This window comes from Sus scrofa, chromosome 5 (genome assembly GCF_054392235.1).
Source record: "Sus scrofa isolate SSC_HxYL_T2T_F1_AM1 chromosome 5, Sscrofa_HxYL_maternal_Yorkshire_Landrace_v2.0, whole genome shotgun sequence".
Classification (NCBI taxonomy): domain Eukaryota; kingdom Metazoa; phylum Chordata; class Mammalia; order Artiodactyla; family Suidae; genus Sus; species Sus scrofa.
In genome coordinates this window covers 101,552,789-101,565,935 of record NC_139387.1, presented here as the reverse complement: position 1 = coordinate 101,565,935, position 13,147 = coordinate 101,552,789, and the positions used below count along the sequence as shown (strand labels likewise).

The following is a 13,147-nucleotide window of genomic DNA, read 5'->3' as shown; positions in this document are numbered from 1 at the left end:
TGTGTGTGTATACATATAATCTCTATAATTTTCTGTGTCATCTAATTTTTTAAATTTGTAGGAATTTAGTTCACAGAATATTTTTATGTGGGTACAGTTCATTGTGATTTTTTTTAAACCATGATTTATGCGATGGGCTTGTTTTTATGTATCTCCAGGAATGAAACAGTTTTAACAGCTGTACAGTGGTACTGATGGTGGCTCTAGTGTTATCTTTATTTGATTGTAGTTTGGTAGTAATGCATTGTCAGACTAGAAAAGCTAAAGAAACAAAATATTTTTAGTTTTGCTGAAGATTGGCCTTGTTTATGGACAGCTTTCCTAACAAGTGATAATTAACTTTATCAGGCGTCAACATCTGTTTCAGGAACATAGCATATGTTTACATGTCAGAACTTTTGTTTAATTCTTTGACATTTCTAAATTGGTTTAAAGAAATTTAGCAAATACAACTATATATTTATATTAAATGTATTAATATATTTAAGTTGCTTAGGACAGTTCTTGGCACATAGTAAATAATAGATGTTATTAATGTAATTGCAAGGTTCAGACTTGCATTCGATGTATATTATTTGACTTATACATATGTTAACAGAGGTTATGTCAGTGATGGTCATGATAGAGAACAAATTATTAGGAATCTATTATCAATACCTGTTCTGTAGCCATCTAAGCCAACAGGTACATCTCAATAACCTAAAATAAAATATATTTATTAGACATTAAATGCATAAATTAATTTAATAAATTCTTTTTTTTTTTTTTTTTTTTTGTCTTTTTGCTATTTCTTGGGCCGCTCCTGCGGCATATGGAGGTTCCCAGGCTAGGGGTTGAATCGGAGCTGTAGCCACCGCCTACGCCAGAGCCACAGCACCGCGGGATCCGAGCCGCGTCTGCAACCTACACCACAGCTCACGGCAATGCCACCGGATCGTTAACCCACTGAGCAAGGCCAGGGACTGAACCCACAACCTCATGGTTCCTAGTCAGATTCGTTAACCACTGAGCCACGACGGGAACTCCCTAATAAATTCTTAAAATGCACAAATAAGAACTCAAACGACGACACCTTGAATTTGTACTACCTCATTCTTGCTCTTCACTGCCGTCAGGAAGTAGCATAAGATGAAATAACATCTAAAAGTTTCTGAAGACTTGATTTCAGGAGCGTTCATGTTCTTTGGAACCTGCTTTCTTGATGAATGGTGTGGCTGTAGTAATGGGGTAGTAGTATATTTCTCATCGGGTAGCATTTATATTCTGTAAGCTGCTGTTACCTTTATGTTCCTGCCTTTGGACAGAATACCCCTCACCAAGCTAATGTAGTTTGCCCTTTCTAAAAGACTTCTGTGACTAAAACTCAGTCTTTATTCCTTCCTTTCCCCATGGCTCTAGTTTCTGATATTAGAAACATAGTCTCATTGAGTTAATCCATACTGAAGTGTGGTTCATGGATGGCCATCTCAACAGTTAATTCAAGGGAACTTCCTGCTTTGTAAAGTTGCAGGCAGGGTAGTAGGAGGGGTTTGAGGGATTCTGCCTAAGATTTGAGAAAGAATTCTGCATAGAACTGAAAGGAGCCACTGTAAGCTGTGGTATAGGTCACAGACACAGCTCGGATCCAGCGTTGCTGTGGCTGTTGTGTAGGCCAGTGGCTACAGCTCCGATTAGACCCCTAACCTGGGAACCTCCATATGCTGCGGGAGCGGCCCTAGAAAAGGCAAAAAGAAAAAAATAAATAAATAAAATGTAGTTTGTTTGGGGAGTTCCCATTGTGGTGCAATAGAAACGAATCCGACTAGGAACCATGAGGTTGTGGGTTTGATCCCTGGCCTCACTCAGTGGGTTAAGGGTCCAGCTTTGCTGTGAGCTGTGGTGTAGGTCACAGATGCAGCTCAGGTCCTTCACTGCTGTGGCTCTGGTGTAGGTCGGCAGCTGTAGCTCCAATTGGACCCCTACCCTGAGAACCTCTGTGTGCGGTGGGTGTGGCCCTAAAAAGCAAAAAAAAAAAAAAAAAAAAAAAAAAAAATTAATTAAAAAAATACATTAAATGTAGTTTGTTTTGATGCATATAACATGTCTGTGAAAGGATCACCACACTTAGGATAGTGAACATAATTTATCACCCCTCAAAATTTCGCCACATCCTTTGTAACCTTTCTAGTTCCACCTGTCCCTTCTAGCCCTATCCTTAAACTACTGATCAGCTTTCTACCTCTATAGATTAACTTCTTTTGTCTGACTTCTTTTCTCTCTGCAATGAACTGAAATGGGTTCACACCAAAATTGTATATTATAACCCTAACCCTCAATATTTGGCAAGGGAGCCTTCGAAAGGTAATTAGGTTTAGATGGGTCTTGAGGATGGGGCCCCCGCAGTGGGATTAGTGTCCCTAGAAGAAGAGAAAGAAGAGACCACAGTTCTCTGTTCCCACTGCATGAGGTGATTGTCTTCATGCCAGGAAGAGTGTTCTCACCAGGAACCAAACCTGCTGGCACTTTGATCTTGGACTGCTCAGCCTCAAGAACTGTCAGAAATCAGTGTCTGTTGTTTAAGCCATCCGATCTGGCATTTTGTTACAGTAGTCCAAGTTGAGTAAGACACATGCAGAATTATTATTTTTAGATTCATTGTAGTTGCTACAGTTATCAATAGTTAATTTATTACTAAGTAGTATTCCATTGTGTGGATATACTACAGTCATTTATTTTTTGATGGACATACAAATGCAAATTTTCATCTCGTGATTTTTATTTTCACATTTATGCATTATTTTTTAAATGCTAATCAATAAAAATATTTTAATTCCATTACTTACAGTGCATATTTTCTGACTGCCTAGCTTCATTTCTGCAAATGGGCTTATGGATTTAGTCCTCATCTTTGTGTTTATAGAGTTGTGGAAACCATAGCATATGATACTCAGACGTAAGTCATTCAGAACTTGATGATTCATTTGGAAATGGAAATTTGACCAAACTAAAACCAATGAAATTGGTTGTTTTGCTAGTACTTTATTGACTTAAAATGAAAGGGAGTATACGTTTATATTTGTGTCAGCCATCTTCCCACCATAAAGAGAGATTCCATTAAGAATGGAATGTGTACATATATGTGTCACTGCGTCACCATGCTGTACAATAGAAAACTGACAGAACACTGTAAACCAGCTATAATGGAAAAAATCAAAATCATTATATAAAGTAAAATATATCCATGAAGAAAAAAAAAAGAATAGAGCCAGGACAGAAGAGACAGGTCCCTGAGATGGGAAATGGGATCACAGAAATATTGCTAGAGACCTGCATCTGAAGGACAATAAAGATAACCGAGCGAAGCAACTTGAGCTGTATCCAAGTGGTCGTGCCAATTTTGGAACAGGGATTAGACCCTGTGTGTAGTCTGGCCAAGCTCGTGGGGCCACATGACAAGAAGTATGGACTACTCAGTTCAAGTCTTGCAAGTTAGCAGTTTTGATTGTTAGCTGGTTAAATTGTCCCGAGTGTCTTGTGTGAACAAGATAACAGTGAGACCTTGTTTTGAAAAATTTCACTTGTTAGAGCCTCTAGGAAGGTCAAACACGAAGTGAAAAAGTTTTAAAGTGGGTGCATTCTCTCTGTGAACAGATCAGAGAATGTTGATTTAGAGTTAAGGGACCTTTCTACCTGCATTCTGGAGTCTGAGAAAGCTGCTACTACTGTAGCAGGGTTGGCAAGGGATAGCAAGCCACATTCTCTGCCCCAAGTGAACATTCACTCAAGCAAAATCAGAGGTGGAAGACAGCAAGAATGGTAGATGAAGACATTGTAATATTTCAGGTTCCCTTCACATTCTTCCATTTAAGTAAACTTTGCCTAAGATGAGGACAAATTGCTCCTATTGAGAAGATGAAGTCCACAGGCAGAGATACTACAAAAAACGACATTCAGCTCGGGGCCAAAGAGATTGGCAGTGCATGGTGGCTGTATCAGTTTCCTGGGGCTGCTATAACAAGATACACAAACGTGGATGGCGTAAAACAACAGAGTGTATTGTCTCACAGATCCAGAGACTGGCAACGAGAAATCCAGGTGTTGACATGGTTGATTCCTCAGGAAGCCCTGAAGGAAAAATCTGTTTCATAACTTTCTCCTCACTTCTGGCAGTTGTTGGCAATCCCTTTTATGTTCTTTGGTTTTGGAATGTATCACTTTAATCTCTGCCTCCCTCTCCCTCCCCCCACCCTTAATTCTATTACATTGGATGACTGTAGTACTAGTATAATATGCCCTTCTCTTACCTAACTATGGCTGCAACAAACATATTTGCAAAAAAATGTCACATTCTGAGGTAGCAAGAGTTAAAATTTCAAGATGTTTTAAGGGAGACAAAATTCAAGCCACAGCAGTGGCCACAGGCAATTTCTAGAAAACAGGAACTCTAAGGATGATTTCCAGATTTAAAGACTGATTCTTATTGATATTTCTTTGTTTACTACCCCATGAGATAGAGTGAATGGAAATAGATTAAAAGTCTATCAAGAGTTTAATAAAGTTTACTCTTAGAGAAACCACAAGCCTTACAAACAGGCTAGGATTGCTCAAACCTTCAAATAATTCTCAGGCTCCAGAACCTGAAATTAAAATACATTGATAATTACAGGAGGCACTACAGACATGGTCATGGAAGACAATTCCATTAACTTAATAGATCGGATTATAAGAGCAGACACACACACATCATAGCACTTACCTGACACCAAACTTTAGTTATAATTCAAAAGATAGAAGGAAACACCAGGTACAAGTAAAATCCATAAATTTCAGGTGTACCTACAATAAGAAAAACAGATGGATCAGAAATAACCTATGAAAATATTTTGTAGGTAGGGAACCCCTGTGTGTAAGGAGATGTGGATGGAACTCAGTATCCCTGCTCTGGAAGAAGTGGTTTATTAACCTGTGAGTAACAACGTCCTTCTCAACAATGGAAAAAAAGACCCTTTCAGAGAGCAGATCTAAGACAGCTAGACTGGTTGGCCAAGGAACTACATTTCGCTTCTAGACCGAGGAGTCCGTGCCTTATCCTTCACGCAAGATATGATGTAAGTTATGTACCTACAGCTTCTTTGTATTGTTTCCCTTCCCAAATGGCAGCCTAGAAGAAAATGTGTTGTAGATGTTTGGGGATTCATTAAGCTTGCTATTTTACATTGGTTCTCTGGGACAAGGGGCATTAGATAGAGTTTTGACTGCGAGGACTGTGCACTAAACATATTTTGGACTTTGAGCTGTACCTTAATGAATGCGACTTTACGTGTTATTTGGGAAGGTAGAGGAGAGTGTGTTTTCATTAGACATAGCATAGGTTTATTATGTAGACAGATATTTTTGAAGGTGATTGCATGAGAAGATGGGGTAGACAAATGGACATTTCCTTGGTCATGTATGTTGGCTGTTCACCATCAGTTCACCCTATTTCTAGTACTGCCATGTGGGATCCATCCAGAGTTGCTCTACTAGAGGGAATAAATTGATCTACACTGAAAGAAAGAAGTGTATTTAATCCCCTAAGCTATAGCCATTTGTAGTCAAGTTCAAGAACATGTATGTGACAGAATTAGTAAAGTGCTAGAAATTCCCAAAAATCTCTTGCTCTTTTCCGTTGGATTTAATTGAGAGGTGATCCAAGTTTGGAATTAGAGCAGCCACCTCCAAAGAGAAGGCATGGAATCCGACCGTAGAGGAGTGCAGTGACTGAACAGAAACAATCTGGGTCCAACTGACAGCATTTGGTCCCCAGCCGAGATGCAGTAGAATTCAAAAACTGGATTGTTTAGATACATGAAGCAGTTATATTCCTTTTGCCCTTAAACTTTTTTGGATTGGATTTCTTATTCTACAAAATGAAGTAAAACCTACTGATACATATTTTTTAAACATTTATTAAATGTTCAATGCCTTGTAATCCAAGAAAAAATTTTTTCAAAGCAACATGTTTTTTCTGGAGTCAGTCTGACATTAATCAAAGACAGATTGGAACTGATAAACTTGCTCAGCAGGAGGGAATATAGGAATTATTTATCACATTTTTCTGAGTTATGTATCCTCTTTCAAAAATCTGAAAAATTAAGTCTGATTAATATGCTTTAAAAAGTCGTACATGATGGAGCTCTCCTGTGGCACAGAGGGCTAAGGATCTGACATTGTTACTGCAGTGGCCTGGACCACTGCTGTGTGTGCATTCTGTCCCTAGCCAAGGAACTTCCCCATGCACGGGTGTGGCCAAGCGAAGAAAAGAAAAGCAAGTTCTAGGCGGTCTCTCTCTGGGTTTACTCTCCTGCCTTGCTCCCTTCACCCATTTCACGCCACCTCATCCAGCCCAAGACCTTTGCACATCTCATTCTCTCTGCCCAGAAACACTTTTCTTCTACGTATCCACATGGGTTCCGAAAGTCACGCAGACGTCTTCTCACACAACACTGAACACCAAACACAATAAAAAAAAAAAAAAAATTGAAGGGTAAGGGCCTCTAAAAGAGGTAACAACTGGTTATAGGCCAGATCATAATAACTGCAAAATTAAGTTCTTGAAGTTATTAAAAATGGAAAAAGGACGTAAGTTAATTACCATGGAAGCCTTGTCTTCGCGTCCACAGTTGAGGACACTGCCTTCCTGGAATGGATGTCTGCAGGGTCAGCGTGTACAAGGGTAACAGTGGGAGGTTATGGAGATTTCAGGGAGCAGAGTAAACGTACGATTCTGTAAAATATGTTCTTTTAATAGCTCCTCTGCGTAGTGCTCTCTTCTTTTTGATGTGTTTTCTTTTGATCATTATTTCTTTGCTGTTAGTTACCTTCCAAAGCTGGCTTATATATGGGACCATGTGTAGGAATGATTCCTAAGAAGGTCTTTAAAAATCTTGAATTGCCAAAGATGACTGAGGTGCAGCTCCGAGGGTGAGGTCTGTGAGGCAGATAACATTTTACTTGCTGCTCTAAGGCATAGCTGGAAAGATGAGAAATAGAAATGCAGGTGCAAATTTCCATGCAGGGCCAGTGGGAAAGGAGCAAATAATCCCGACTCATGCCTTTAAGCAAAAAAAAAAAAAAAAAGAAAAGAAAAAAAAAGGCAAAAAGACTTTCAGACTCACATAGTTTAGGGCTAGGTCATAGATGAACAGCAGAGTTGGTCCTTAAAGTCCAAAAGCAGGCAGATAGGTTTTGAAGATAGATTTTTTTTCTTTGGCAGTCACCATTTTTCCTGGCTGGTATGAATGGGATCAGGGGTAAGCAGAAGCTGGAGATAATTTTAAAATGACTCAGCAAGAGGGAACTCGGGTACCTTTGTGGTGGCTTGAGCAGTTTCCAAGTCAAATGGTTGGTGAAAAGGGAAAAGTTGAGTCAATCAAGCTACACTTGTTGAACAGAGGGACACTAAGTCACTCATACGTAAAGCCTGTTCCATTTCTCAGTCTCAGAAGACCTAGAACATGGGTTGACTGTGCTGTTGCTAACATTGGGAACTTTGCTACTAGTATTTCCTTATATTCTCAGAAACTCCTTCACTGAAGATGCGTTAGTGTTTGTGCATGTGAGCTTACATGAGACCTTAAGTAGCCTGACCAGTATATACTGAAAATCAATTTAGTAATCAACAATTTGTGATGGGCCATAAGTTCTGTAAGTGCACATACCTGAGAAGCCTAAGTGATTATGATTAGATGGTATTTAAATAATTCTATTTTTTCCATCTATAATACCTTTGTTTATTATTCAGAAAGCCATTTGCTAAATATATTTAAGAAAATATTTAGGTAATAATAATTATCATTTTTTAACAGAAACTATTTTAGGAGTCTAAGTATATTTCTCATTTGCTCCTCACATGTAAAGAGATTGGATTATAATTTCTATTTTATTTATTTATTTATTTATTTATTTATTTATTTATTTATTTATTTTTGGCTTTTTTGTCTTTTTTAGGGCCGCATTCACGGCATATGGAGGTTTCCAGGCTAGGGGTCCAATCAGAGCTGTTGCTGCCGGCCTATGCCAGAGCCACAGCAAGGCCGGATCCAATCTGAGCTGCGTCTGCAACCTACACCACAGCTCACTGCAAGGCTGGATCCTTCACCCACTGAGTGAGGCCGGGGTTCGAACCTACAACCTCATCGTTCCTAGTTGGGTTCATTTTTGCTACACCAGGATTGGAACTCCCATAATTTCTATTTTTAAAATGAGAGAATTGAGGTTTAGAGAGGTTAAGTAAAATACTCAAGGAAATAACTAATGGAAAATTCAGGATTTGAACTCAGATATATGTGACTTTGAAATGTGTTCGTTCCATGGAGCTGTTTTGCCTCATTACACACTACCAGTTTTCTGATGAGCACTTGGTTTTTTTAAACAAATGTTTATTTGCTTGATAATTATAGTCACATATTGAACATCAAGTATATCCTAGGTATTGTGTTAAACTAATAATCTTGCCAGGTTTGTTTCATAGAGTAAAAACAGACATGAAATGAATAATTGCAATAATAGCTAAAAGAGCACATATATTTAAATAGTTGATGCAAAAATAGTCATGCAAGAGAAAACAGAGCCTGACTAAGGAAGAACAGATTCAAGTAATCTATGTTCACTCTTTCATGTATGCATAGTGGAATGAAAGGTAGAATGGCCTATATTATTTTCATTACTTATCTTTCTGCAAGCATGCAAGTTAATTCAAGTAATTTCAGTGAGACTGGAATGGAATTCCCATGTGTTGCAAACATGCAACAAAAGTTTTGAGTTTATTCCTTTTTACCCCAAGAGTCCCTTTTTAGCGCAATGCTCACCATATTCTTGTATGAAGGAGCGGGAACGAGCTCTTTATACAGTATGTCATCTAATTCTCAGATTGTCTCTATCATGTAGGTAGGAATTAGTTCCATTTTGCAGGTGAAGGACACATGAGGTTCAGAGAACTGGCATTTGCCCTTATGTGCACCCATACAATGAACTGTTTTTATAAGAGTAGCAGGTTAAATATGAGTAAATAACTGAATGCATCACCTGGGTGTCTTCCCCACCTAGATATGAGTTCCCTGCTGTCGTGATTATGGAAAGCTGAATAATGGCCCCCAAGAGATATCCGTGTCCTAATCCCTAGAATGTGTAAATATGTCACTTTGTGTAGCCAAGAGGGATTTTATAAATGTCATTAAATTAAGGATCTTCAGATGGGAGATTATTTTAGATTATGTGGGTAGACCTAATATAATCACAAGGGTCCTTATAAGAGGGAGACAGGAATGTGAAAGCAGAAAAGAGGTCAAAGTGGAAGAAGAGTTTGTTGTGATATGTTTGAAATGGAGGAAGGGACCTTTACAGGTTGGAAAAGGCGAAAAAAGAATTCTCAGAAACCTCCAGAAGGAATTTAGCCTTAGAAACATCTTGATTTTAGACTTTTGACCTCCAAAACTGTGAAAGAATACATTTTGTTTGTTTTAAGTCACCAAGTGTGGTAATTTCCTATAGCAGCAGTAGGAAACTTACTTTTATTTTTATCTTATTTTATCTTATACACCTTGGGAATGGATAGAACTGGGGTTCAAAGTCCAGGTCTGTTTCTTTCCAAGAGTCCATTCCTTTCCAGACATGATGCATTTTCCCTACTTATATTTGTCTCTCTTGGTCAGTGCATTGTAACTATTGGCAAATCCAAATGTTCAATCCCTCTTTTCAAATATCTATCTATCAGCAAACATATCTGCTTTATATTATATGTCAAGTGGTATAACTAAAGTGTTTTTTTAAATATCCAACATGATTTATTCAAGAAGAGGACAGAATTTCAATCGTATAAGATATACTCAAGTATTGTCATAAGAATATAAAAAAAGTGTTCTTTGATACTACAATTAATAAATTCAGCATTAAGATGGGTGAAACTAGCCATCATTGGATATAAACTAGATTTAATTATATGTTACTAAAGATACATCGCTATGGTACAAAGTTATCTTCAGAACCAAGTAAAAAATAAAAGAGTATTTTTGAAAGTTTTGGTCTTAATAAATTGGCCAAATCGTCAGAAATATATGATTGTAGTCTTAATTAATTAGGGCTCAGAACTGATTTGTTCAGCCATATAACTTAGCTGTTTGAGACAAGTAAAAGGCATTCAACAAATATTTTTGAGTGGTTGGATAAGGTTGTCTATTATATATTAAAAAGTAATATTACAAAATAATCAAAACTATGTCACAGATGCAAAAATGGCTACATTAGGCAATGATGAGAATAAAACAATAGAAAAATACTCTAATATAAAAGTAAGAATACTATGTATGATCTACTGGTGGTTATTGTGAGCCACTACTGTACTAAGTGTTTTAAATGCATTATCTAATTTAATACAATACTCTATTTTGCTATTTTCTTCTTTCCATTGCAAAGAAGCTAACAGTTGAACAGATCAAAGTGGTAAAAATAAGTTTTCTGTGGTGCCAAATCCTATTTGTTTATCTGCTTGATGAAACTGACTTTAATAATCTTAAATGTGATAAAAGGTAGCATTTAAATTTCGTAAGGAAAATTAATTTTTAAATAATGGTATCGGATGACTATTTGAAGCCCTTTGTCACACATTTATCAAAATTAATTTTAATCATCATAAAATAACTAAGTTAAAAAACAACTTGATGGACTTTATTATCAATTAAAATTTTGTACTTTAAGAACATTATAAATTAAAATCAAACCTGGAAGAATATTTGAAATGTAGTGTATGATATATTTACATATTATGTATTTATATATTGTATAAAGTTGAAAGTTTTCTTGAATATTTAAAGCATTCTTGTAAATAAAAATGAAAAGAATAATCCCGTCTGATAGGAAATGAAGTCTTCCAAGGCAATAGAAATAAAATAAAAAATCGACAAATGGGACCTAATCAAATGTACAAGCTTTTTGCACAGCAAAGGAAATCATTAGAAAAAAAAAATGAAAAGACCACCTACAGAGTGGGAGAAAATAACTGTAAATGATGAAAGCAACAAGGGCCTAATCTCCAAAATATGCAAACAATTCATACAACTCAACAACCAAAAAAATAAACAACTCATTTGAAAAATGGGCAAAGACCTAAATGGATATTTCTTCAAAGAAGACATTCAGATGATCAGTAAGCACCTGAAAAAATACTCAGCATCACTGATTGTTAGAGAAATGCAAATCAAAACTGCAATGAGATACCACCTCACACAGATCAGAATGGCCATTATTAATAAGTCTACAAATAACAAATGCTGGAGAGGGTGTGGAGAAAAAGGTACCCTCTTTCACTGTTGGTGGGAATGTAAATTGGTACAACCATTATTGAAAACAGTATGGAGGTACCTCAGAAAACTAAATATAGAACTACCATATGATCCAGCAGTCCTACTCCTGGGCATATTTCCAGATAAAACTTTCCATGAAAAATATATATGCACCCCTTTTCATTTCTGTTCATTGCAGCACTACTCACAATAGCAAAGACATGGAGACAACCTAAAGGTCCATCAACAGATGAATGGATTAAGAAGATTTGGTACATATATACAATGGAATATTACTCAGTCATAAAAAGGAATAATGCTATAATGGAAAAAACAAAAATCATTATATATATTAAAAAAAAAAGGAATAATGCCATTTGCAGCAACATGGATGGAACTAGAGACTCTCATACTAAGTGAAGTAAGACAGAAAGAGAAAGACAAATACTAGATGGTATCACTTATATCTGGAATCTAATATATGGCACAAATGAACCTATCTACTGAAAAGAAACAAACTCATGAACCTGAAGAACAGGCTTGTGGTTGCCAGTGGGTGGGGGGAAGGGAGAGGGATAGACTGGAATTTTGGGGTTAGTAGATGCAAGCTTTTCCATTTAGAATGAATAAGCAGTGAGGTCCCACTGTATAGCACAGGGAGCTATATCCAATCTCGTGATAGAATATGATGGAAGATAATATGAGAAAAGGAATGTTTGTGTGTGTGTATGTAAATGACTAGGGTTAGGGTTACATATATATGTAAATGAATATATGTGTGTATATATGTGTGTGTATCTATATATGTAAATTCCTGGGTCACTTTGCTGTACAGCAGAAATTGGCCCAAAATTATAAATCAACTATCACTTTAAAAAAATTGTAAAAGAAAATGAATAGGTAATATCCCTCAAAGATGCAAAACAACTATAATAATATTTAGCCTCAGGAGTAAATTACCAGCACCAAAAAAATTGCAGTGAGGTCTTCCTCCCAATCAAGTAAGTGGAGACGTAAGAAATGGTAACAGTAAATGCTGCAGACATAGAAGGAACACATACTCCCGTGAATGTTAACAGGAATGTAAATGGATACAGGCTTTTAGAGAGAATGCTTAGAAAACTGGAATATAAGGTTTAAAATATTCATGCTCTTTGATCTACCACTTCCGCTTCTGTGAATTAGTCCTAGAGAAATAAATAGATAGGTAAAGATATAAATGTAAAGAACACTATTTCATCATTGTTTATGATACGGAAAAAGTGAAACATGAATCTACTGGAAAGATGTTTATAGTACAGTATTCGGTGGGAAAAAAGGTTGAAAAAAGCTGTATATAATAGGACTCATTAAAAGGTATACTTTTACATATATCATGTATATTTATATCTCTCCAAATTCATGGGGAAAAGTACTTTATATTAGCTGACAAAATGTTAACAGAGGTTCACCTATGAGTGGATGGGATTTTAGTTAATATTTATTTTCCATAATTTTATTATCTATATTTATAATTTCAAACATAAATAGTTTCCTGATAGTAATAAAAGAAGAAAGGTAAGAAAAATCAAAATTGATTTAAAGAAAATATTGCACTCACTTCCATTCCAAATCTGATCATGTACTTACTACCCAGCTTAAGAAACCTCTACTGTGCAAAAATCCACTGTATCTTGGCACCCAAAGTCCTTTCACATCTGGTCTCATATACAATATTGACTTCATTATCCAACTCTGTATCCCATGGGTCTTCTGAATACTTTTGGAAATTGCCAAGGCCCCTTTTGCCCTCTGCTGAAGAACCTCTAAACTTATCTCTGGAAAAACATCACCTCTTTGGTGAAAACTTT

General features: G+C 36.6%; 1 protein-coding gene across 1 annotated transcript in view; it reads left to right on the top strand.

Moving 5' to 3' along the window:
• Positions 1–13,147, top strand: part of TMTC3 (transmembrane O-mannosyltransferase targeting cadherins 3) — an 85,128-nt gene that overhangs the window by 55,004 nt on the left and 16,977 nt on the right. The window contains exon 15 of the transcript XR_014804521.1: positions 4,869–5,087. The gene's annotated coding sequence lies outside the window, so the exon portion shown is untranslated. The remainder of the gene's footprint in view (positions 1–4,868; positions 5,088–13,147) is intronic.